The sequence below is a fragment of the Rattus norvegicus genome, chromosome X (genome assembly GCF_036323735.1).
Source record: "Rattus norvegicus strain BN/NHsdMcwi chromosome X, GRCr8, whole genome shotgun sequence".
Lineage (NCBI taxonomy): Eukaryota > Metazoa > Chordata > Mammalia > Rodentia > Muridae > Rattus > Rattus norvegicus.
Window position 1 is genome coordinate 551,612 of NC_086039.1, and position 27,745 is coordinate 579,356.

The window sequence follows — 27,745 nt, forward strand, 5'->3', positions numbered from 1 at the left end:
AAATAACAAAATCAGAAATGAACAGGGAGACACATTGATAGAAAAAGATGAAAGTCACAGAATCCTTAGGTCTCACTTCAAAAACCTGCTTTCTACAAAATTAGAATCTGTGAATTAAATGGATGTTTGTGTAGATGAATAACACTGACCACAGGTAAACTAAGGTAAGATAAACTATGTAAATAGCTGTACAACCCCTAAAAAGACACAAACAGTAATTGAAAGTTTAACCACTGAAAAATTCTCAGGGCCAGTTTCATTGAGCGCAGACTTCTACCAGATTTTCAAAGAATTCTCAACCTACTCCAAAACACAGAAACAGAAGGAAAATCACCAAACAGATTCCACGACACCACTGTCGCCCTGACACCGAAATCACAAAATGATTCAACAAAGAAAGAATTTCAGACGAATTTTCTTTACAGACAATGGTGGAAAAAATACTAGGTAAAATGCTCAAAAACAAAATGAAAAGCATTTCAAACTGCCATTCAGTGCAATCATGTAAGCTTTCTCCTGAGGATGCAGGAGTGGATCAATCTATGAAAACCCATTAAAGTGATCCACCATATTAACAAACTTAACTGAAAAAAAAATTGTGCCCTCTGCACTTCAAATTAACGTGGGAGCTCCCCTTGGATTTAACTTTTTGGTAGTTGCATATCATAATATATATTTTTTTAATAAAATACATATATATTTTAATAAAGTAACATATTAAATTGTTATATCCTAACATCATAATATATAACTAATATTAATATACTATATTAATATTAACATGTATTTATACATTAAATTATTATATGAATAAGGTAAATATAATTAATATTAATATATTATGTTACTATATTAAATTAATATATTGATATAATAATGTAACGGATATATTACATTAATATATCAAAAATAATATATTAATTATTAACATATTTAATATGATTTATTAATATTATTAATATTCACTATTACTCAATGGTGTGAAGGAGCAGAATTAAAGAAAGAAGGAAAAAATGCAAGACTATCTCTTAAATGCTGAAAATGCTTTTGACAAAATCCATCGTCGTTCCATATTTAAGGTCTCAGGGAGACCAGGGATGTCAGGCACATACCTAATGTAATAAAATACTAAAATAAATACAAAAAATATTACACAAAATGCAATATAGCAAGCCAACAGTTAATATCTAAATAAGGGGTAGGGAAGCAAAAGGCAATTCTACTAAATTGGAGAATGAGAACAGAGTGCACATCTCGCAGCATCCTTTCAGTAAAGTCCTTAAATTCCCAGCTAGAGCAATAAGACAACCAAAGGAGGTCAAGGGGATGATATCGCAAAAGGAGAACTCAGTGTATCGCCATTCACACATCATATAATAGTGAACATATGTGATCCAAAAGTTTTACCAGAAATGACCTACATATGAAAAACACCTTCAGCCAAGTGGATGGATGAAAAATTAAATGAAAATAATATGCCATGCAAATGACAGAGAGGCTGAGAAGAAATTATGGAAGACATGCCAATCACAATGGATATATATATATATATATATATATATACATATATATATATATATATATTATGAAATATAAATTAACTCTAACCTAGCACATCAGAAGCATATCTGGTGTGAACTCCAAGTCTCTGAAAAGAGACACTGAGGAAGGTAGCAGAAGACAGAAAGACCTCCCATACTCACAGACGGGTAGGATTAAGAGAGTTAAAGAGGCCATCTTAGTTTTGGGTGTAGATTCAAAGTTCCTATCTTGCAGTCAGGATGACATGGTTGCCAAGGTGCATGCAGGAGAAGAGGCAATCTTGCAGTCACATGTGGAGTCAAAGATGACATCATCTTGCTGTTTGGGTGTCACATGGTTGCTCATTGTGCACATATGACATCATTGGCTGTGGAAGCAGGGTCAACCTGAAACATCTCTGGCTTTCTACCATGCAGATGGTGTTACAATTTCTAAATCACATCAATCACCAAAAATAACCAGGGTAAAAACCTGTGACAGAGGGATGGCAGCCATTACTGGAGAAGGAAATGGCTTTGATGTCCCTAAGAAAAAACTGCTCATGCCATGGCCATTCAGGCAAAGCAAGCATAATGGGATGAGGAGATCTAGATTTAGAGACTGAATGTTTAATGTTTTCTTGGGAAATTTTAGCCTACTCACGACGGTTCACTGTTATCAGAAAATTTTTAAAGTGGAATAATATGCAGGTATGAGCAATAAGGACATTGTGAAGCTGCAGTTAACTAAGTGGAACAAGTTGAGAAACCTGAAACTCCTCTGGGTGAGATCATTGAAAACCTTGAGAAAAAGGAACACTGGGCATGGATCACTGAAGAAACAGATATCCACAGAAAATACAAGAGACATGACTGAGGAAGAAACAGCTGTATCTACTGGACTATGGAGCAATGGTTAGAGCCCCTACAAGGGGTGATCTCTATTAACAGAAAATTTGATTCAGAAATACTGTTGAGGAAAGCTTGTTGGAATTTCCAAACCCAATGACCCATAAAGAAAACACACAATTTGGTTATTATAATTATAATCTATAAACGTGTATTGGGTAGATCTAATGTTATCATAACTTATACTCCAACCATAAAACCCCTGCTACATGTGCATTCTTCAGGCCACATGGATTGTTTCCATCATTACTTCCTCCTCTTTTTCTTCAGTCTTCTCCCTTCCCCTCTTACCCTCTTCTGCCTCTCTACCTAACCCCACTGTCATACCTCCGGTACCAACTTTCCCCTCCGGCTATCAGTAATAGGCTCTAGCATTTACTGACCGGTTAAAATGGGAAGAAGTTTCATATGTGATCACCAGTGTCCATGATAGAGGGCTAGTTGGTGGGGGGAGACCTCCTTTGAGGAAGCAAATAAATATCAGGATACAAATTGCATTTGCTTGGGAAGAGCAAATCTGTATAATGCTATCAATATCTGTCCAGTGGATTGTGAGAAAATGGGGAATATTCTTCCTAAAGACCCAGCTATACTACACCTGGTCTTATATCTGAAAAGACCTCTGCCATGCAGAGAGTACATGTGCTCCATCATGTTCCTAGTGGATTTCTTCATAATGAACAGAAAATAGAAATAAGCCAGATGCCCCTCAACCAAACAGTGGCTGCAGATAATTTAGTTCATTTACACTATGAAATACTATACACATATGAAAAATAAGGACCCCAGCTCTGAAAAAAAGAAAAAAAAAGAAAGAAAAATAAGGACATTGAGAAGCTGCGGTCAAGAAGATGGAGTGAGAAAGTATTGTCCTGAATGAAGTAATTGAGACCCAAAATAACATGTATATATTCATTAAAAGAGGGTATTAGCCATTAAGTACAGAATTCACACACTAAGTTCTATGGAACCAAAGAGGATAAACAATAAGAAAGGGCCAAGAAAAATGTTTGAATTTCACTCAGAAGGAGGAACAAAGTAATGAGAAGAGGCAGTTGGAAGGAAAGGATTGGGTGACTGAGGGGATGGGAAGGTAAATAGGGTTTGAGAATCATTTCTTGGGAGAGATGAGCAAGAGGGACAGAGCGCCAAGAGAATAAACTGAAATCAGTGACTGTCCAGGGTTGGTACTATCTCTATGATTTGCCAGCAATCTGGGATGGGTGAGGATACCCTGGCGTCCATGAGGGTGACTCTAGCTGAGACTCATAACAGTGGGGATACGGACACCGAAATGGTCAATTTCTGTAGCCACAGAGGACCCAAGGTGGAAGGATAAGGAACCAAACACATCCCCAAAATTTTGACCCAGAAATTGCCCCCTCTATAAGAGACACACGGAGAGAGATGGAAGAGGAAATGAGGAAATGGCCAAAGGAAAAGTGGCCGGATGTGAGACTTATCCTATGGGCAGACGGCAAACACTGACATTATTAATGGTCCTTTCTTATGTTTGCAGACGGCAGTGTAGCATTATTGTCCTCTGCAAGGCTCCAACGAGCAGCCGACTGATACAGATGCACAGGCACAGGGCTTGATATCAGACAGTGCTCAGTGAGTCTCACTAAAGAGCTGAGGGAAGGACTGAGAGAGGTAGAGGAGCACAATGGTTCTCACATGAGTTCAGTAAACCCGTCGCCTGTCTGTGGATCCTGTTCTCCTACCCGGGCTGCGTTTTCAGGACCTAGTGGGAGACGATGAGTCTAGTCCTGCAGAGACTTTATGTGCCAGGAGACGGGGTGTACCCAGAGGGGTCCTCTACTCAATAAGAGTAGAAGGGGAGAGGATAGGAGGAAGAAATGTAAATGGTGGGTGCCTGGAGGAGTCTGGTGACAGGGCAGAATTCAGAATGTTACCTGGTGAATATATACAACCATTCTAACAAGGGGCCAAGGCATGACATCATGGGGGTGGGGCAGGACATCATAGGGGTGGGGGAATGACATCATAGTGGTCGAGGCATGATATCCTGAAGCCAAAGAGAAAATAGATGAAACTAGAAAAAAAAATCAGCCCAAGAGGGAAATGAGACCTAGAGACACAAACATGGCAGGCGTTTACCTATGCATGGTATCGGCTGTGAGATAAATCATATTCCATCTACAATCCACAAATGCAGAGAGGACAAAGGAAAGGAGAAGGCACCTTGAGAAGAAAAGCATCGACCTATCTGAAAGGAAAAACTGGAACAGGTTCTGTGAGTGAGTGCGACTGAGGACAGGAGCAGAAGTTCAGAGGGGAAGATGGAGGGATAGCGGGGTGTAGAGAGAACCGGCCAGAAATAGAGGACATACGGGTTAATGCAGAAACTCCATGGAAGCACTGGTTAATTCATGATGTCTAGAGGGCCACGTTCCTGAGGATTTATTCTGACAGAGAATGCAGAACATGAACCTGCAATCCTTTGAAATCGAGCAAGTAGGACCTCAGGGTTGGGTATGGGGCACATTCAGTGGAGTCGATTTCTGAGTAGGTAAAATGGAGATCCCTGAACAACAGACCGATGCTGGGTCAGAGATTATAAAGATATAGCAATAGAGGACTTCCTGGTACCTTAAGCCTGCAACTGATGTAAGTGCACACAAAAACCCCTTCCTGCTCTCCAAGGTTCGTTTAGCCCTTTTGACCCTGAGTAAATTATATGCACACAACCATAGCGTGTCCCTGAATACCTTCTAACAGAGCTGTGACACTGAAATCCTTGGAAGACACCAAAATTCACTTGCACGCAGACCAATATTCTGCTGACTAACTGTTTCCTGGGTCCACTTCATCCTTTCACACGTTTTATGCACCTGGACACTCTAGGTAGGAGACAAGAGATGAGTGTGTGTGTGTGTGTGTGTGTGTGTGTGTGTGTGTGTATGTGTGTGTGTGTGTACATAAGTGTGTTTGTGTGTGTGTGTGTCTGTCTGTGTCTGTGTGTGTATCTGTATATTGGTTATCGTCTCTGTGTCTGTGCTTCTGAATATGTGTGTGTGTCTGTGTGTTTGTGTCTGTTTATGTGTGTCTGTGTCTGTGTGTTTGTCTGTTACTGTCAGTCTCTCTGTGTGAATGTCTGTTTGTCTAACTGTCTATGTCTCTTTCTGTGTGTCTCTGTGTATCTGTGTGTGTGTACATACATATGTGTCTGTGTGTGTTTGTGTGTTTGTGTATATGTTGTGTGTGTTAGCCATGCATAAGCTAACCATCCTCACACAGAATATCTGGATTGCTTTTCTTTATAGAATGTTGGCGAATCTTTCTCTTGTCCTAAAAGACCACTCTGGTTCTCAACTCTCTCTGTGAAGCCATGACAGTTTGAGTGATTTTCATGTGAGAGGAGTCTGTCCTATTGAAAATTGCTTTCCTGGATACAATATCACTTAAAAAAACACATCTCAACATTTATTTTCCTTATAACGTGATCCCTCGAGGGGATTTTTCCATCATCATCATCATCATCATCATCATCATCATCATTATCATCATCATCATCACTATTATTATTATTACAGGACTATTCCATTATATTGTTATCTGTGTTGTTACCAGTGTGCTAAAGTTCATTGATGGCACAAAGAAAGATATTGTTTCATGTGGGTCTTGGACAGCCACGATTTTGTTCTTGAAACTGAAAGATTTATTTGCATGCTCCCATGAGTAAATACATGCAAGTACAGAAAGTTCCTTGGTCTTCTACATGAGAGTGACATCCTCACATAGTCCTCAGATCTACATGAGAAACAGAGAATTTAGATGGGCAATGAAAAGTAGGGTGATCAAAAACCAAGTTGGGGAGAAATAAGACAGTTTTCCACAATGTTTCAGGCTTTGGGGATTGGTAGACATTACATAACCATCTTATTATTCATAGCAGAAATAGTCAAAATTAATAAAGGCAGAAATTTTAACAACATATTTATGATGGCTAATTTAAATTCCCATATTTCATCTGTGGAACATTATATATTCTCTTTCAGGTTCTTCTTGAAATTATTTGAAGAAGTGAAAACTGGTATGTGTTTATCTATTCACATTCATAAAGCATCACCGTTGCTCTAGTGATGAACAGACTGCACAACTGTCAAGAGACAGACTGACTTTCTTGCCAAAGAAAAAAATCTTCACCTTCATGGAGGCAGTTTCATTCTTAGGTGCAGAAGTTTAAAATCCCCTGAGAATGCTTCCTACAGGTACCATTTCCTGTATATTGTAATATCCTAGAAAATGGGTTTCTTTTTGCATTTTATTTCAAGTGTTAAGATCTACAAACAAGTTTTGAGTGCGTGTACTATTTGTAGATGTAGTCTTTTTTCTTTCCTATAGATGGATTCTGGTTTGTGGACTCTCAGGCATTTTCTGATCCATCTCTCACAGCAGGGGCTGCAAATGAGATGAGTCTTAATCAGGAATAAAGGAAAGAAGAAAGGTAAGGTAATAGATGATGCCCTTATGTATTTAACCCCTCTGAGTCTGAGATGGCTGTTGTCATCAACCTGTATATCTAAACTTTAATTTGAAACAAAGTACACTCACATGAGTTTAAGCCTTTGTACTTTTCATTGTGTAAATATATGCAATAAAGAGAGCTTTCAAAGTAATAAAGTTGTGTGATGTGTGTTACTCATTTAACAGATGCCCTTGTATAACTTAAAAAAATATATAAATGGTTTTCCTTCATGTTGAAGGTAATGAAGACAGTGTCTCTTCTAACAGTATATGTAGTAATTTTGACAACTATTAAATTAAATATGTTCATATCTTGACAAAACATCAACCACAATTGCTTATGGGATACTTCCTATACTTTCTCAGTGTTTTTTCCTAAATATTGACTTTAAAATGCAGTTAGCAGAATTGATATTGAGGAGAATGGCAGGAGAGAGGAAACTGAATGAGAGGGGAGGTTGGGAAGGGAGTGGCCTTTGCAGGAATTAGGTATAGGGAAAGCAGGGAAATGAGAATGGAAGATAACCTCATACTAATACTGTCCAAACTCTTCCACAAAATTGAAACAGATGGAGCACAACCACATTCCTTATATGAATCCACAATTACTCTTATACCTAGCCCACACAAAGACTCAGCACAGAAAGAGGACTTCAGACCAATTTCCCTTAGGGATATTGATGAAAAAATTCTCAATAAAATTCTTGCAATCCGAATATTACAACACATCAAAAAAATCATCCATCATGATCAAGTAGACTTGAACCAAGGGATGGAAGGGTGGTTTAATATAGGAAAATTCATAAATGTAATCCATCATGTAAACAAACTCAAAGATAAGGAGCGCAAGGTCATTTCATTAGATGGTGAGAAAGCATTTGACAAAATTCAACAACCCATGTGAATAAAAGTCCTGGCAAAATCACGAACTGAAGGCTCATATCAAAATATAGTGTAAGAAATATACAGGAAACCTGTAGCTAACATCAAACTAAATGGAAAGAAACTTGAAGCAATCCCACTAAAATCAGGGACTAGACAAGGCTGCCCACTCTCTCCCTACTCATTCAAAACAGGACTCCATGTTATAGTCAGAGAAACCAGACCACAAGGGGGTCAAACTGACACAAATTGGAAGGGAAGATATCAAAATATCACCATTTGCAGATGATATGATAGTATATACTTAAGTGACCCAAAAGTACCACCAGAGAACTTCTTAACCTGATAAATAACTTCATCAAAGTGTCAGGGTATAAAATTAACTCAAACATACCAGTAGCCTTCCTCTCCTCAATGGATAAACAGGCTGAGAAAGAAAATATTGAAATCACACACTTCACAATAGTCCCAAATAATATAAAATATCTTGGATTAAGTTTATTCAAGCAAGTGAATGATCTGTATGACAAAAGATCAAGTATCTGAAGAAAGAAATTGAGTACTATCTCAGAAGATAGAAAGAGCTTACATGCTCATGGATTGACAGGATTAATATAGTAAAGATGACCATTTTGCCATTCAATTTAATTTTACACATTCAATGCAATCTCCATCAAAATTCCTACTCACTTCTTTAATAGAGATAAAAAGAGAAATTTCCAAATTTATTTAGAATAAGAAAAAACTAGAAGAGCTTAAACTATCCTCCACAAGAAAAGAACTTCTGGGGGAATCATCACCCCTGAACTCAAGCAGTATTACAGAGCAATAGTGATAAATACTGCATGGTATTGGTAAAGACACAGATGGATAGACCAGTAGAATAGAAGTGAAGACACAGAAATGAACCCACACACCTATCATTTGATATTTGGAAAAGTAGATAAAAACCATTCAAAGGCAGAAACATAGCATTTTGCAAAAATAATTCTGGTTCAACTGGAAATCAGCATGAAGAAGAATGCAAATTATCTCATTTTTATGACCACGTACGAAGCCTAAGTCAAAGTGAATCAAGGACGTACACATCAAACCAGAGGGAGAGGAGAAGGAGAAGAAGAAGAAAAAGAAGAAGAAGAAGAAGAAGAAGAAGAAGAAGAAGAAGAAGAAGAAGAAGAAGAAGAAGAAGAAGAAGAAGAAGAAGAAGAAGAAGAAGAAGAAGAAGCAGAAGAAGAAGAAGAAGAAGAAGAAGAAGAAGAAGAAGAAGAAGAAGAAGAAGAAGAAGAAGAAGAAGAAGAAGAAGGAGAAGAAGAAGGAGAAGAGGAGGAGGAAGGAGAACAGGAAGAAGAAGCCATTGAGAAGGAGGAAGAAGAGCAGGAAGAAGCAGAAGAGGAAGAAGAAGGAGGAGGAACAGGAGGAAGACAAGGAGGAGGAGACGGAGGAGGAGGAGACGAAGATGATGAAGAAGGAGAAGAAGAAGAAGAAGAAGAAGAAGAAGAAGAAGAAGAAGAAGAAGAAGAAGAAGAAGAAGAAGAAGAAGAAGAAGAAGAAGAAGAAGAAGGAGAAAAAGAAGAAGAAAAAGAAAAAGAAGAAGAAGAAGAAGAAGAAGAAGAAGAAGAAGAAGAAGAAGAAGAAGAAGAAGAAGAAGAAGAAGAAGAAGAAGAAGGAATTTAAACAGAAAGAGAACTAAACTTCCATTCTTCCCCATTCCCTCTCTTCCTCAGCTGTTGTTTAGGCAGTTGTGTTAGTGAGACGTTAACAGTGTAATTTCTGGTGTTACTTTGAGACACCAACTCATAGTAAATTTTAGTCTCTTAAAATCTTCTTGCATGAAGTAAGACACCCATGGCTACATCATTCTCTATTCTCCAGCACTTCACTTAGTTCCTTTGAATAGGCAGTGTCAATATTATATAGGGTCTGTTCAGATAGATGTAAGTATTTTGAGTTCTGGAGGGCCACAATTGTATCATGCTCAGTGGACAGCACCTCACAGATCTCCTTACCTATTAATAAGCCCTTTAAAGAACCCAAGGCCTGCATATCACCTTATCTCTAATTTGGAAGTTATCTCCATTGGATAATCATGTGAAAATGAAAACTTAGTTTTCTCCAAGGGAATATCACTGGGTACACAAACTAATTTTAAGGGTAGACTGCGTATAAAGCACTAATAGAACTGAACATCATCTTTGGAGGATCCTTGTCTCATAATGGGTCAGGACTTTTTCTTCAGAATGTCTTTTTCATTTTGTTTTATGTTTATTTATCTATTAATTTTTGCTCTGTATGTTTTGTGTATATATTTTTCCTGGTTTTATGTTTCCATGGAATTCCAGAGTGTGTGAATGGAAGTCTGGGTCTCCGTGTCTGTATCTGATTCTTGAACCTTGTTTTGGCTCTTTTCTATATGCTTGTTTTGTTCTACTCCACTTCATTAACTTTCATTTTATTTTTATCCCTTTGATGATGGTTTGTTTTGAGAGTCAGAAGGATGTAGATACAGATGACAGGAGAGGAATAGAAGGGGGGAATAGAGGGTAGAGTAATCATAATTCAAATATATTGCATGAAAAAGTCTAATTTTAAGAAAAGAATTTTAAAAACATACTTTCTGGGGCCTGTCTGCCCCCTTTTCTCAAAATCCTTACTAGTTTCATATAAAAAGTTAATGAAAATATTTTAAATCTTTTCCAAGGCAAAGAAAATTGTTTTTTTACATCTGATCTGGAACTGCCACTATGGGAGTGAAGCTTCTGTAGAGTTGCAATAATGCAGTAGGAGAGTCTATAAATGCTTTCAGAGAAATCAATCCACTGAGGTTCAGCGGGAGTTTCACATGATTGATGTTACAAATTTTCAATGGGAAGATATACATTTTTGATACTTCAGTTTTCATGAAATTCTTCAAGATCAAATTAAAAGTAGTATGGAATACAATCATAAAATAGGTTTGTTCCTTTGAAAATTTCAAAATTACCCCAAATAATACTTAAATATCATTAATAAATCAGAACATTTTGTATCCTAAACCCATATAAACATGACAATTATGAAATAGAAGTAGATGCGTATTTGTGGATAAAAGCTGTTTCTGGAGAGGCACTATTTTATGTCTGGGATAATTTCACTTCATTGGTAGATGGGTTAAATCAAAGTCTGATAATGAAGACCTTGCTGTAAAAGACCATTCTCTCACTAAGGGACTCTAAAACCCTGTTGTATAGAGTGCTAGCATTTCAATGTATCTCTTAATGACACTCCATTGGTTAGATGTGCCATATTTCCTGTATTCATTCCTCTGTGGAAGATCATCTGGGTTCTTTCAGCTTCTGGCTATTATAAATAAGGCTACTATGAACATAGTGGTGCTCATGTCTTTGTTATATATTGGGGCATCTTTTGGGTATATGCGCAAGATAGGTGTAGCTGTGTCTTCAGATAACTCAATGTCCAATTTTCTGAGGAACCTCTACACTGATTTCCAGAATGGTTATATCAGTCTGCAATCCCACCAACAATGGAGGAGTGTTCCTCTTTCTCCACATCCTCTCCAGCATTTGCTCTCACCTGAGTTTTTGATCTTAGACATTCTCACTGGTGTGAGGTGGAATATCAGGGTTGTTTTGATTTGCATTTCCCTTATACTATAGTTGTTGAATATTTCTTTAGGTATTTCTCTGCCAATTGATATTCTTCAGCTGTGAATTCTCTGTTTTGCTTTGAACCCCATTTTTCAAATGGTTATTTGTCTCCCTGTAGTCTCACTTCATGTGTTCTTTGTATATTTTGGATATAAGCTGTCTATCAGTTGTAGGATTGGTAAAGATCTTTTTCCAATCTATTGGTTTCCATTTTGTTCTAACAACAGTGTCCTGTACCTTACAGAAGTTTTTCAGTTTTTTTAAGATCACATTTGTTGATTCTTCATCTTAGAACATGAGCCTTTGGTGTTTTGTTCAGAAAATTTTCTCCAGTGCCCATGTGTTTGAGATGTTTCCACACTTTGTCTTCTATTTGTTGGAGTGTATCTGGTTTGAAGTGGAGGTCCTTGATCCAGTTGTACTTATACTTTCTACAGGGCAGTAAGAATGGATCGATCTGCATTCTTTTACATACTGACCCACAGTTGAACCAGCACCACATGCTGAAAATGCTGTCTTTTTTTCCATTGGATGGTTTTGACTTCTTTCTCAAAAATTAAGTGACCATGGTTGTAGGGGTTCATTTCTGGGTCTTCAATTCTATTCGACTGGTTTATTTGCCTGCCTCTGTCACAACGCCATACAGTTTTGTTTTTGTTTTTTGTTTTTTTTTTTATCACTGTTGCCCTGTAATACTGCTTGAGTTTAGGGATAGTGATTCCCATGGAAGTCCTTTTATTGTTGAGGACAGTTTTAGCTATTCTGTGTTTTTTTTTATTACAGATGAATTAATGAATGTTCTGTCTAAATCTTTGACGAATTGGATTGGAATTTTGATGGGGATTGGAATGAATATGTAGGTTGCGTTTAATATAATGGCCATTTTTACTGTATTAATCCTGCCAGTCCATGAACATGGGAGAGCTTTCCATCTTCTGAAATCTCCTTCACTTTCTTCAGAGACTTGAGGTTCTGCTCATATGCTCATATTTTTTACTTACTTGGATAATGTCACCCCAAGACATTTTATATTATTTGGGGCTATTGTGAACGGTGTCATATCCCTACTTTCTTTCTCTGCTTGTTTAGCTTTGTGCAGAGTTATTTTTATACTCAGCCACTTTGCTGAAATGTTTATCAGGCTTCGTAATTCTCTTGTGGAATGTTTGAGGTCACTAAGTATACAATCATATCAACTACAAACAGTGCTACTTTAACTTCTTCTTTTCCAAACTATATCCCTTTGACCTCCTTCAGTGTCTGCTTGCTCTGACTAAGATGTCTAGAACTATATTGAATAAGTTGTGAGAGAGTGGGCACCCTTGTTCAGTCCCTGATTTCAGTGTGATTGCTTTAAGTTTCTCTCCACTTAGTTTAATGTTAGTTACGGATTTGCTGTATATGTTTAGGTGTGGGCCTTAAATTCCTGTGCTTTCCAGGACTTTTTTCATGAAGTGATGTTGAATTTTGTCAAAATCTTTCTCAGCATCTAATGAAAGGATCATGTGGTTTTTATCTTGGAGTTTATATAGTGAATTATGTTGTTTGTTTTCTGTATATTAAAGTATCCCTGCAAGCCTGGGATGAATCCTACTTAAACATAGTAGATGATTGTTTAATGTGTTGTATGAATAGGTTTGCAAGAATTTCATTGAGTATTTTTGTGTTGATATTGATAAGAGAAATTGGTCTGAGTTATCTTTCTTTGTTGAGTCTTTGTTTTAGTTGTAAGAGTAATTGTGACTTCATGAAAGCAATTTGGTAGTACTCCATCTGTTTCAATTTTATGGAATAGTTTGGACAGTATAGTTATGAATATTTCGTTGAATTTTGGATGGATTTCTGCACTAAACCCATCTAATCCTGGACTCTTTTTGGGTGGGAGAGTTTTGATGATTGCTTGTATTCCTTTGGGAGTTATGGGTTGTTTAAATGGTTTATCTTTTCCTGATTTAGGTTTGGTATCTTGTATTTGTCTGGAAAATTGTTTTTTTTTCCAGATTTTCAAGTTTTTTGAACCTAGGCTTTTGTAGTACAGCAATTTTTTTTTAATTTCCTCTGATTCTGCTGTTCTGTCTCCCTTTTTAATATTTGATTTTGTTAATTTGGACACACTCTCTGTATCCTCTGCTTAGTCTAGCTTTGGGTTAATATATCCTGTTGATTTTTTCAGAGAATCAGGTATTGGTTCTGTTGATTCTTTGTATGGTCCCTTTTTTTCTACTTGGTTGATTACAGCCCTGAATTTGATTATTTTCTGCCTTCCTCTACTCCTGCATGTATTTGCTTCTTTTTGTTCTAGAGCTTTTAGGTGTGCTGTCAAGCTGCTGATGTATGCTCTCTCCTGTTTCTTTCTGCAGGCACTCAGAGCTATGAGTTTTCCTCTTAGCACAGCTTTCATTGTGTTCCAAGAGTTTGGGTGTGTTGTACCTTCATTTTCAGTGAATTCTAAGAAGTCTTTAATTTCTTCCTTTATTTCTTCCTTGACCAAGTTATCATTGAGTAAAAAAAAAATTGTTCAACTTCCATGTATATGTGGGCGTTCTTTCCTAATTTTTATTGAAGAACAGCCTTAGCCCATGGTGGTCTGATAGGATGCGTTGGATTATTTCTATCTTTCTGTATGCTTTGAGGCCTGCTTTTTGACTGATTATATGATTAATGTTGGAGAAAGTGCCAGGAGGCTGTGAGAAGAAGGTTTATCTTTCTGTTTTAGGATAGAATGTTCTGTAAATATCTGTTAAGTCCATTTGGTTTATACCTTCTGCTAGTCTGTCTATATCTCTGTTTAATTTCTGCTTCTGTGATCTGTCCAGTGATGAGAATGGGGTGTTGTAATCTTATACTATTATTTTTTGCGGTGCAATATGTGCTTTGATCTTTAGTAAGGTTTCTTATGTGTATGTAGGAGCCCTTGTATTTGGAGCATAGACATTTATGATTTTGAGTTCATCTTGGTGGATTTTTCCCTTGACGAATATGAAGTGTCCTTCCTTATGCTTTTTGATGACTTTTGGTTGAAAGTCGATTTTATATATTCTTCAGATCATTTGCTTGGAAAATTGTTTTCCAGCCTTTTACTCTGATGTAGTGTCTGTCTTTGTCTCTGAAGTGTGTTTCCTGTAGTGCAAAATGCTGGGTCCTCATTACATATTGTGTGTCAATCTGTGTATTTTTAGTGAGGAATTGAGTCTATTGATGTTGGAGATATTAAGGAATAGTGATGGTCACTTTCTGTTATTTTCATAATTGGAGGTTAGTTTATGTTTGTGTGCTTCTCTTCTCTATGTGTTGTTGTGAAAAGACTAATTTCTTGCTTTATCTATGGTTTTACTTGAATCCTTGTGTTCGGTCTTGCCAGTTAGTGTCCTTTATAAGACTAGATATATAGAAAGGTATTGTGTAAATTTCGTTTTGTCATGGGATATCTTGGATTCTCCGTCTTTGTTAATTGAGAGTTTTGATGGATACAGTACCCTGGGATGGTGTTTTTATTCTCTTAGTGTCTGTATGACATCTGTCTATGATCTGCTGACTTTCATAGTATCTGGAAAGAATTCTGATTTAATTCTGATAACTTTGCCTTTATATATTACTTGACCTTTTTCCTTACAGTTTTTAACATTTTTATTTGTTTTGTGCATTTGGTGTTTTGAGTATTATGTGATGGGAGAATATCCTTTTCTGGTCCAATCTATTTGGAGTTCTGTAGGCTTTGTGTATGTTTATGGGCATCTCTTTCTTTAGATTAGGGAAGTTTTACTCTATAATTTTGTTGAAGATATTACTGTCCCTTGATGTTGACAGTCTTCACTTTCTTCTATACCTGTTAAGACTAGGTTTGATCTTCTCATTGTGTCCTGGATATCCTTTATGTTTTGAGCTAGGTCTTTTCTGTTTTACATTATGTTTGACAGTTGTGTGATTCTTCTGCTCCTTAGATTATGTCTTCTATGTCTTTTATCCTGTTGGTGATTCTCACATCTATGACTCCTGGTCTCTGTCCTAGGTTTTCCATTTCCAGGGTTATCTTCCTTGTGCTTAATTTATTGTTTCTGTTTCCATTTTTAACTCCTGGGTGGTTTTGTTTATTTCCTTCTCCTGTTATGCTGTTTTTCAAGTAGTTCTTTAAGGTAGTTTTGTGTTCCCTCTTTCTTGCATTATATTTGTTTACTTCAGTTTTTTCTATTGTCCTGCATTTTCTTAAGGGAGTTACTATTCTTAACATCCTCCATCATCATGATAAATGTGAAATTAAATTTAGATCTTCCTTTTCTGGTGTGTTTAAATATCCAGTGTTTGTTTTGATGGGAGAATTGGGTTCTGTTGAGCCCAAGTAGTCTTGGTTTCTGTTGTTTGTGTTCCTGTGCTTTCCTGTGGCCATCAGGTGGTCTCTGGAATTAGCTTGTCTTGCTCTTTCTGACAGTGGCTTGACCGTCCTGTAGGCTCGTGTGTCAGGGCTGCTGTAGACCTGTTTTCCTGTTTTCTTTTACCCAGTTAAGGGAACAGAGTATTCTGCTCTCAGGCATGTAGTTGCTCCTGTCTACTTACTTTCAGCTGTCCCTGTGGGCGGGAACCAGAAGGAACTTCCCATACTTCTCCTAGGTCCCTCTGTGGGGGGAGGGGGCACAGATGGTACAAGGTGTTTTCCTCTTGAGTCAGGAATCTGGGCAGAGAGTAGTCTCCTCTGATTTCCCAGGAGTGTCTGCTTCTCTGAGGCTCTAGTTACCCCATCATCATGATTTGGGTACAGGGAGCTGTTTGACAAGATCAGTTCCGATCCAGGCACAGTCTGGAACATGGTGCTCCAGTAGATTTACTCCTCCTCTATTCCAGAGTCACTATGCAATTTTGTCTTGGGCCAGAGATGTGGGTAATTGTGGGCAGAAGTGGTAGTCTGTGTGCATTGTATGCTCAGTACTGCCCACACTCCTGGGTGATCAGCTCTCTCTCCCACAGTTTCTAGGAGAAGGGAGCTTTGTGCTGGAATCAGCAAGGTTCAGGAGCCAGCTAGAAACTGGAAATGCCTGATCCCAGAGGAGTTCTGCCTTTGCATGTCCTGAGTCAACCAGTGAGCTCGCTTCAAGCAGAAAAGTTGGAATCACCTCTTCTCTCAGGCCTGAACTCACTTGTTGGGCTGACTTTCAGCTTTCCATAAGGGCTGCAACCAGAAGTTTCTTGACCCTACTGCTCCTAGGTTCCTATGCACAGGAGGCCCAGATGGAGCTAGGTGTTTTTTTCTTGAGTCAGGAATTTGAGCAGAGTTCTCACGGGTTTCTGCCCCTCTGACAGTGTAATACTTCCCCACCCCTCATGACATTTGGGTGTAGAATACTGTTTGGACAAGTTCAGATTCAGCTGCAGTTTGGACTGCAGGGCTCCTGCAGATTGACTGCTCCTATATTCATGTATCCAGTGGCACTATGCAGTTTCCTTTTGGGCTAGGGATCTGAGCACATGTGGGAAGAAGTAGCAGGGTCTCCTCGCTGAGGTCTCAGTATTGCACACTCTTCTGGGTGTTCAGCTCTTGTCCCACAGACTTTCCAAAGGATTTCAAATGTTCACTCCCTATCTTACAGGTCCTCAGTCTTTCCAGTTCTCCTCCAAATTTTGTTTGAGAAGACGCCTCTGGTTAAGGGGAGGTACAACAGGCCCAATCAGAAAAAAAAGGGCTGGAAATCTTCTTCTCTTAAAGGTAATCTCAGTGATTTCTCATATTCCACAAGTGGAATAAGTCCTGCCCCTTCTCCAGAAGAGACTGTAATTCCTTTGCCAGCTGCCAAAGCAGGGCAGAGAGCTCTGTCCATTCACAAAGACAGTCAAAGATGTGCCCTATCTCCACCAACGTGCTTATGAAATCTGCTTCGGATAAAATGAGTTTGAAACCTGATTCTGCTGACAAAGCGGATTGCAGAACTACCCTATTAAGCCAAGAGGACATTCAAGGTCCTCCACTATTAAAAATGCGCTTAAATCATCACTTATGATCCAAGGCGTACAAAATACAATTACAAATACCCAAGTGAACCTCATAACACACATACCAGCCCAAGAAGAGACAAAATTTTCTGCATGTACACCATTAGATCAAGGACCATTGACAGTTTCAGAAGGGGCTCTTGAGAGTTCCACACCCACGCAAGATGTGGTAGAAATTTCTGAATCCACCGATGGAACTCCTGTGCCTTCTGCACATAAAAAATATGTTCTAGCAGCCTCACCATATCCCCCACTACTTCAAATGTCCCTATATAATAGATAATTATTCAAATATCGTCTACCACTGAAGGGACCCTCCTGACATCCCATTAGGCCCCAAAAAGCCAAGTTTATCAAAACACACTGTCAATGAGCCATGCAGACTCCATATTTATACAATGTGCAGAGAAGATAAAATATCCCCTACCTCCTCAGGGGACTCTAAGTCGTTCTGTCCTGAAAGCAGAGGCTCCAAAATTTTCCACATATACATCAGAGATGCTAGAACTTCCCAAAACTGAGCAGTATTCTCTGAGTATTACTCTATCTCATAAAGAGACTGTGGGACAAGAAACTTCTACAAAAGGAGGTCTACCCATAGCCACATCTTTAGAAATGTCTTGTGGATGTGACACATATACAAAAGATATTCTAGGACAGATTCCATCTGTAGAGAAGGTTATGGACCCAAACATATGTGAACCATGAAATGCGAACACCAGAGTCTGTAGCATCCTCGACAATTGAGGAAAGGGATTCCTTGTATTCCATTAGTGTAAAAGAATGAATACGACCTCCACAAATTCCACAGTAGGCTATAGGAACTTCCTTATCTCCTCAAAATCAGCCATCTTCCCCAACTACAGAAGATGCTACACACTCTTCCAAATATTCAGAAAGGATTGCCATTCCTTCTTTATACCCACAAGCAGACCCAGAACATCTGCCAAATACCTCAAAAGCTCTGGATTTTACCTCATCTTCTGAAGGGGCTTTAGAGCCTGTTTTGCCTCTCAAGCAGGCTAGGGAACCTGACACTTCTATAGGAAAGTCGGTTTCCACTTCTCCAGCAGAAGAAATTTCTCTTGGAACTTCCACAGTTACAAAACAATATCTAGAATATGTCTATGATGCTCAGGGAGAGGTCACATTTTCATAGGTAGCTCTAATACATACCCTCCATTCTGATATCACAGTAAGGATTCTACACGTATACACGGTACATTAAGACCTTCCTCATCTGAGAAGGATGTCTTAGGATCTACTGCATCTGAACAGCATGTTATAGAACTATCCCCATATACCTAAGTAGATTTATTTAACATGTCTACTCTGGGGATAAAGAGGCGACATTCTCCCTCTACCAAAGTGGACCACAGGCATCCAGTTTCTATAAAAAAAAAAGGTTAAGATTTGATCCTTCTGATGTAGTCTTGAGAAATTTCCTCTAAAGAAGATAGTTTCAAACATCCCCCTTCTGCCAAAAGGGATCTTGTGCCATCTTCTGCAGCCAAAGAGACAGCAAAAGCTACATCTTCTCCTCAGGTGAGTCCTAACCTTCTCCATCTGTCCAAAGGGCCATGGAATTTCCAAAAAATATGAAGGAAGTTTGCAAAGATGCCATTCCTTGAAAGGTCTTGCTGGACATTCCATATTGTCCCAAGATGCTCAAGTAACTCCTCCTTCTACAAAAAAGGCATGTTCACCGTCTACCCTAGGGTTTAAGAGAATTTCTTCACCCCTCTCTATGGCTCCAGAAAGTGTTCTCCATGCTCAAAGTGGTTTGTCATTGTGCAAATTAGACTTAAAACATATAAAACCTTTTTTTTTATATTACCAAAGGTCTGAGGGAAAGTCCACATCGAAAAAAAATCATTTAGACCTTGTGCCATTAGTCCAAGTATATCAGAAAAATTCCATGTCTTTTAAAGCACCTAAAAATCTATCTTGCTCTAGCACTCGTCCTAGAAAACAATTACCTTTAGTCATACAATCCCTAGGATCATTGAAATACAAAAAGGGGTGTCTAGAAACTTTACCATCTGCCAAAAGGTCTTTAGGATGTTCACCAACTTCTCCAAGAGCTCGGTTAACCCATAGAAGAACAAAAGAACTAAAGCCATCTGCTCAGGGTGTTTTCCAAAAACCACTTATTTCTTCTTTACTTTTATACCAAGACAAGAGGCCAGCTTCCTCATCCCCATCTCTGATCCCTTCTTCCTATTTGTTCTCTCTCCCAAATCGCTCTTTACTCTGAATTAGATGCCAATTACTAAACCATAGACATATGGAAGGAGGTAGTTGCTGTCAAAACAAAACTTGTGATATCACATAAGAAGCTACGGCTCTCCAGGACACAATTGAATTTTCAAGGAGGGCCTAATGATGATGGAACTGCCATAGCCTACCTGCTCAAGAGCTTCCTGGCATTGGCCAGATTTGGTTGTGCACTTTCCAGTAGTGTCTCCTGTGACACAGTAGAAATATTTACATGCTACATCTCTGTACAGCTAGAGACTTCTCTCTGCTTTATTAGTGATTACATGCTCTGAATGAAGAAAGTTAGTCAGGGGCTTGTCATGGGTAGAAAAGATCTAGGAACACAGAAGGAAAGATATTCTTCTCGAGATTAATTTTATTCTCCGGTCAAATCCTGTGACATAAAGTTCAATCCCCTAGGTTTTCCCTGTTTCGCTGGTGCCAGTATTTTCCCTACAGAACTTTAATTGAGTGAATATTGTTTTATATTTTCTGATTGTAAATTCATTTACAGGGGACATTATATATGTTCCTGCATGTGTACTCAAAATTTCATTTTTCAAATTCCATTTTTTGCAATGAATTTGGTATCAAACGTGGCTCAGCTATAGAGTGAATATAAGAGTGGAAATATTGTGTACCTACTTCTAATGATCAACTCCCAAATCCATATTTTATCCATTAATTACAAGACATCAGTAAAGCAAAGGACAACATGGAGTATAGAATGTGGTTCTGAAGTTCTATTAGATATCAGTCCTCTAATATCTACCTTCTTGTGTTCCCAGGGATAGGCTTGAGGGTTTTGGATGTTTTACCATGATGCTTTCTTCAGGCCACACATCAGTTTCTGAGTGATGGGCAGTGATAGGAATGGCTTGTGGTCCAATGAAACCTCAAATTCAATAGGTTATAAAAAACAGGAGGGAGTCTATTTGCAATTGTCACTTGTGGATCCTATAGTCTTCACCTTGTTATGCAGAATCCATCCAAATATTAAACCAAAATTCCTAGTTGTAGGATCCACCAAAATTGTATATATATATATATATATATATATATATATATGTATATAAATGTATATATATATGTATATAAATGTATATATATGTATATATGTATATATGTATATATATGTATATATGTGTGTGTATGTATTCACTTATATATATATGTATGTATGTATTCACTTATATATATGTATGTATATATATATGTGTATATATATACATATACATACATATATATATATATATATATATATATATATATATATATATATATATATCAGGCACAAAAACTAGATAAGATTGATGAAGATAAAATTGCATTCTGCCAATAAATGGTTTTAGATCTTTCATGAGAGACACAGCTAGAGCATGTCAAATACAGAAGTGATTGCTAGTGGCAAACCAGAGAACTGAATACAGACCCCTTGTTTGTAGATGTTGAGAAAGGATTACAAGAGCTGAATGGGCTTTCAACCCCCATAAGAACAACAAGTTCAATTAACCAGGGCTTTCTGGTATTAAACCAATATTCCATGACTGTTTATGTACAGACCTGTGGCTCCAACTGCATATGTGGCATAGTATGGCGATGTTGATCATCAATGGAAGGAGAAGCCCTTGGTTCTCCCTAGTTAAAGGGAATGTCAAAGCACAGTAAAGGTTATAGATAAGGATAAGGGGACCAGCTAGGAATATTAAGGACAGGAAACTGGGAAAGGAAATAACATTTGAAATGTAAATATAGAAATATCCAATTAAAAAAGGTATATACGGGGCTGGGGATTTAGCTCAGTGGTAGAGCGCTTACCTAGGAAGTGCAAGGCCCTGGGTTCGGTCCCCAGCTCCGAAAAAAAGAACCAAAAAAAAAAGGTATAAAATTTGCTAAAAAAAAAAGGAAAAAAAAAACAAAAGATAATTAGCAGCTAATCAGACCTATTGAGTCAGTAATCCAAAGGGTTCCTGTCAGGGATTTATAGTCAGAATAATACTAGTGGAAAGATTGAGATGATGAAGATTAAATTTGGAGCACTTCTCTCTCCCAAATACCAGTATCAGACACTTACTGCTCTATAAGTATCCAAATAATTGAGGAGTTTACTCTGAGCTGAGGAAAGTATACTTATTTTTCACTTCTTCCTTAGGACCATTTTCTTCTGGGCAATAAGAACAAAAATCCATGAGCTCTAAGGAAAAGAACAGTGTCCTTCCAAACACCTGGCTTTTGGGAGAAAGAAATTAATGATATAAACTCTCTGACTTCCAGGAACCATTAGAAACAGGGAAGTCCAGATTCTTCTGAGAGGCTCCCAGCTCCTGATCCCATGTGTGGAAGGATCAGATCAATTCTATCTCTTCAACTTACATATTCCACTCCTACCAAGGCTTCAGTGAGATTTCTCAGGGATGATGTATTTCTTCCTTCTTTTATACCAAGACAGAAGACCAGCTTCGTTCTCCCCATCTCTGATTTCTTCATCGTCTTTGTTCTCCCTCCCTAATGACTGTTTCCCCTGAATTTGAGGCCAATTAGTAAAACCTATAGGTACTGAAGTAATATCTGAGAGGCATTTGCAGTCAGGACAACACTTATTACATCACAGAAGAAGCTAGTGCTCTCAAGGATACAAGAGATTTTTCAGGGAGAGCCTAATGATATTGTCACTGAGAACTGCCGTGGCCTGACTCTAAACAGCTTTCCTTACATTAACCAGTTTTGAGGGTGCCAATTTAGGTATGTCTCCTGTGACACAGTGGAAACTTTCGTTCTCCATCTCTCTAAAGCTAGTGACTTCTGAATGGAGAAAATGAGTCAGGGGCATGGCATGGATAGAAATTATTTAGGAACTTGGAGTGGAGGAGATTCTTCTGGATAATATTTTTATTCCCAGGTCAATTCCTGTGACATACAGTTCAATTTTCTAGGTTTTCTTAATTTTATAAAGGCCAGTACTTTACCTACACACCTTTCGTTGAATGAATATTGTATTTCACTTTCCTATTGTACATTCCTTCATAGGGGACATTATAAATATTCCTGAATATGTACTCAAAAATTCTGTTTTCAAATTCCATTCTCTGCTATGATTTTTGAAACAAATTGGGCCCATCTATAGACTGAGAATAACAGTGTAAATATGGTGTAACTACTTCAATTATAAATTCCCAAATCCTTATGTTATTCAAAAATTACCAACATCAATAAAGCAAAGGACCACATGGAGTATACAATTCTTTTCTCTATTCACATTTGATATCTGTACTACACTATCTACTTCCTGTGTTCCCATGGCCAGACTTGAAGGTTTTAGATGTGTTGCCATGATTCTTCCTTAATGTCATATATAAGAAACAGGAGCATGGGCAGGGGGAAGAAAGACTTGAGGAACAGTGAAACCTCAACTCAATACCTTCATAAGTACAGGAGGGAGTCTCTTTGATATACTCATTTGCAAACTCTACATTCTTGACCTAGTTGTGCAGAATCCATGTAATCATTCCACCTAACCTAATAGGTGTAGGAAGCACCTAAAGTATATATATATATATATATATATATATATATATATATATATATATATATATTCAACCACCAAAACTGGATAACATTGATGAAGCTAAGAAATGCATTCTGCCAGGAAACAGATATAGATATTTCCTGAGATACAAAGCTAGAGCATGTCAAATACAAATGTGAATGTCAATGGCAAACCAGTAAACTGGAAATGGAGTTCCAGTTGGTAGATTCGGAGAAAGGATAATAAGAGCTGAAAAGGCTTTCAACCCTTAAGAATAAAAATGCCAATGAACCAGATCTTTCTGGTACGAGACCAATATTCAAAGGTGGAAAATGGAAAGGCCTAAGGCTCCAACTGCATTTGTAGTAGAGGATGGCCTTGTTGGGCACCAAAGGAAGGTTAAGCCCTTGGTCCTGCCTTGGTTTGACTTGCATTTAAAGGGAATGTGAAGGGACAGTAATGGGATGGTTTATAGAAGAAGTGGAGAGGGACCTGTTAGGGATCGTACGGGAGGAAATTCTAAAAGGAAACAGTATTTTAAATATAAATATATAAATATACATTTTAAAAAAAGAAATAAAATTTGTAAAAAAATAAAAGATATAAGAAATAAAAGTAAAGAAAACTACCAGCTAGTTACAGCTATTGACTCAGAAATCTAATGAGTCACTATCAGGTAATGACAGTCATAGAAATAATAGTTGAAGGACTGAGATGATGATATTTAAAATAGAAGCTCTTCTCTATCCCAGATATCAGGGTCAGGCACAAACTGCACTATAGGAATCTAAAGCATGGAGGAGTTTACACAGAGCTAGGGTTACAAAACTTGTCCTTCCCTTGTTCTTTAAGTCCCTTTTCTTCTTGTCAAAAAGAATAAAGGCCATGCACTCTCAGGAAAACAACTGTGCCCTTTCCATCCCTTGGCTTTTGGAATAAAGAAATGAATGATATAAACTCTCTGACTTCCAGGAACCATAAGAACAGGTAAGTCCAGATGATTTTGAGAGGCTCCCATGTCCTCATTCCCATATGTGGAAAGCTGAGATGAAGGCTGTCTCTTCAGGGAACCCACTAAACACCTACCCCGGACTCACTGAGCTCTCAAATGGACCAGGTAATTCTTCCTTTTTGATACCAAAACAGAAGGGAAGCTTTCTTTGCACATCTCTGATTTCTTCATCCTCTTTGTTCTCCCTTCAAAAATGTCTGTTTATTCTGAATTAAAGGCCAATTAGTAAGCTCTAGGGGTACTGAAGAAATATCTGAGAGGCAGATGCTATCAGGACAACACTTGTGACCTCACAAAAGGAGCTAGGGCTCTCTAGGTTACAAGAGATTTTTCAGAGAGGGCCTAATGATAATGTCTCTTAGAACGCCCATGGCCTACATGCTGAACAGCTTTCCTTACATTGACCAGTTTCAAGAGTGCCTTTTCCAGGAGAGTCTCTTGGGTCACAGTGGAAACATTTACGTACTCCATCTCTCTATAAAGTTAGATACTTCTCTTTTCTTCATTAGTGGTTACATGCTCTGAATGGTGAAAGTTAGTCAGGGGCATGTCACGGGTAGAAAAGATTTAGGAAGATGGAGTGGAGGTGATTCTTCTAGATAATATTTATACTCCCAGGATTATTCCTGTGACATACAGTTCAATTTTCTAGGTTTTCTCTGTTTCGCAACGGGCAGTATTTTCTCTATAGACCTTTAATTTATTGAATATTGTATTACAAATGTGATCATATTCTAGTTTTCTTCTCTTGCTTAGTGATGAAAAAAGTGATACCCAGTACTGTATTAGAACAAACATTATATAGTACACCTAAAGAAAACAAATTGCTCCCAAGGTCAACGTAACTTCATAAGTAAGCAATTTGAATTCACAGAGAAATGGTAAAGTATTGTATTATTTATCCTTAAAAGGAGACTTGTAAGAATCTTTTAGAAACAGAAATCTAAACATCTGTATAAAAATGTTATATCTGCTTTAAATGATCAGAATGCACATCTGTGATTGGCAAACCTTATTAAATCCTATCAGGAAGCTGAGGGTAAAACTGGTTCAGAAAGCAGTCATCAACAGTCCAGCATTTGTGACAGTCACACCATTAGCCTGTGCCGCCATAGTTCTTGATCCCTGACCTTAAAAGATCCCAGCCTTTCCGAACTACAAATTGTTCCATACATTGTTTTTTATATCAGAGTCAGTACGGAAAAGATCTTAGCCAGCTTCACAAACAATTTTATTTTTCCAAAAGCTTTTAATGGGTTGTGGTCCTCGCTAATCATTCTACATTTCCTCGGGCAATGATAGAAGCAATGATCTACCCCAGAGGCAATTGCTAAAAGACCTGTATCACTCTTATTGCAAATGCCAATGGCACTGCCCTCTGAGTGGTAGAAAGCTCCATGAGGATTTTCATGCACTTCTTAGATTAAGAGAGGATGAGTGCAATAACTGAGCACCACTCTGCCTGATATCCTCGTGGGGTTCATGACTCACCAAGGTCCAACGAGACTGTGCTGAAGAGTGGGCCATACCCCAGGATTTCTAAAGCTCTGTGCCATTCCTCCTTCACAGGCCTTGGCAATACTCCATTTCAGAACCAAATTTGAACTATGCTTTTACCCTAGATATAATTTCAAATATTATACTAATTAGGGAGAGTGTGCAGCCTTACATTGTCCTTGTCTTTAATGGAATTGCTTTACATTTCTTTCCATTTAGGTTGAAGCTGGGTACCGGCCTGCTGTCCATTGCCTCTATTATGTTTCTGCATAGGACTCGTATCCCTGATTGCTCTCACCCTTTTAACATGAAGGTGGGTTGGAATATTTTTGCAAGCTTTTTAAATATCTAATGAGATTATCATGTGATTTTTCTCTTTCAGTTTCATTATATAGTGAATTATATTGATGGATTTTCAGAAATTGAAACATCTCTGCCTCCCCCTAGAAATTAATAATTACACAGCATAACCTACAGAAAGGATCTCACATTCACATGCATACTCCAATAGCTCCCCAAAAAAACAAAAAAAATACAAACAAAAAAAATCATGCACCCTACTGAACAGATGTAATACTCACATACATACTCAAACATCCTAATCGAAAACACAAGAACCAAAAAAACATGCAAGCAAAAAAAAAAAAAAAAAAAAAAAAAACCTGCTCCCGCAATATCTCATTAATAACTTTAAGCATTAATGTCCTCTACTCAACAGTAAAAGGACACAGGCTAACACAATGGATTTAAAATCAGGATCTATCCTTCTGTTGCACTCAAGAAACACAATCCAGCAACCAAGATAGACACAACCTCAGACCAAGGGGTTGGAAAAGATTTCCAACCTAATGGACACAAGAAACAAGATGGTGTAGCCATTCTAACATCCAGCAAATCAGACTTTCTACCAAAAGTAATCAAAAGAGACGGGGAAGGATACTTCATATGCATCAGAGGAAAAATCCACCAAAATGACATCTCAATTCTGGATGTCTATAGGCCAAAGACAAAAAGCAGAAATATTGGTGAGAGAAATATTGCTAAAGCGTAAATATCACATCGAACCTCACACATTAATAGTGGGTGACATCAATGTCCCATCTCACCAAAGGCAGGCCATTGAGACAGAAATTAAAAATAAATAAATAAATAAATGATTTAACAAACACGGGGTTCAATAAAATTGACCTCACTGATATCTACAGAATAGTTCACACAAACACAAAAGTACACACTCTCTTTTCAGTACCTCATGGAACCTTATCCTAAAATGAACATGTTCTCCCACTCTAAAGAAGCCACAATGGATACAGAAATACTGCACTAACCATTGGATCTTTTCAGATCACCATGGATTAAAACTGGACTTCAACAATAAGAAAAAGTGTATAAACTCATTGAAATTCAATAGCTGGCAACTTAAGATCCACCAGTTCACGGAAGAGATGAAAAACAAAAAGTGCTCCTAGAATTTAATGAAAATGAAGGCACAACTTCTCCAAACTTACCTGCATATGCAGCACAGGGTGCTTTTATAAAGAGAGACCCCACACTAGCAACTTCCCAGCACACCCTAGATCTCTAAAATAAAAAGAAGCAAATACATATTAAAGGAGGAGACAGCAAGAAATGATCAGACTCAGGGTGAGAGTGATCCATCAGAAACAAAGAGAATACAAAGATCAAAAAAACAAAAAAACAAAAAACAAAAAAACAAAAAAACAAAAAAACAAGAGCTGGTTCCTTGGGAACATCAATCCGACAGACAAATCCTCAGACAGATAATGTAATAGGAGGAGAGAGCATCCAAATAACAAATTCAGAAATGAACAGGGAGCCGTATCAATGTACAATGATGAAAGTCACATAATCATTAGTTCTCACTTTAAAGTGGATGATTGTGTAGACTGATTGCACTGACCACAGGTAAATTTAGGTAAGATAAACTCTGTAAATAGCTCTACAACACCTAATGAGACACAAACAGTAATTAAGTTTCCCTACTGAAAGAGCCCAAGGGCCAGAT

The 27,745-nt window shown here is 37.8% G+C and overlaps 1 long non-coding RNA gene across 3 annotated transcripts in view; it reads right to left on the reverse strand.

Annotated features, from left to right (window-relative positions):
• Nucleotides 1-24,498, reverse strand: part of LOC134484171 (uncharacterized) — a 37,687-nt gene extending 13,189 nt beyond the window's left edge. For 2 of the 3 annotated variants that reach the window (XR_010061635.1, XR_010061632.1), the window contains exon 1: nt 22,058-22,766. This is a non-coding gene — a long non-coding RNA (uncharacterized LOC134484171). Of the gene's footprint in view, nt 1-22,057; nt 22,767-24,296 lie in introns of those variants that run through there. The other variant, XR_010061631.1, reaches the window with a different exon arrangement.
• Nucleotides 24,499-27,745: the final 3,247 nt, after the last annotated feature.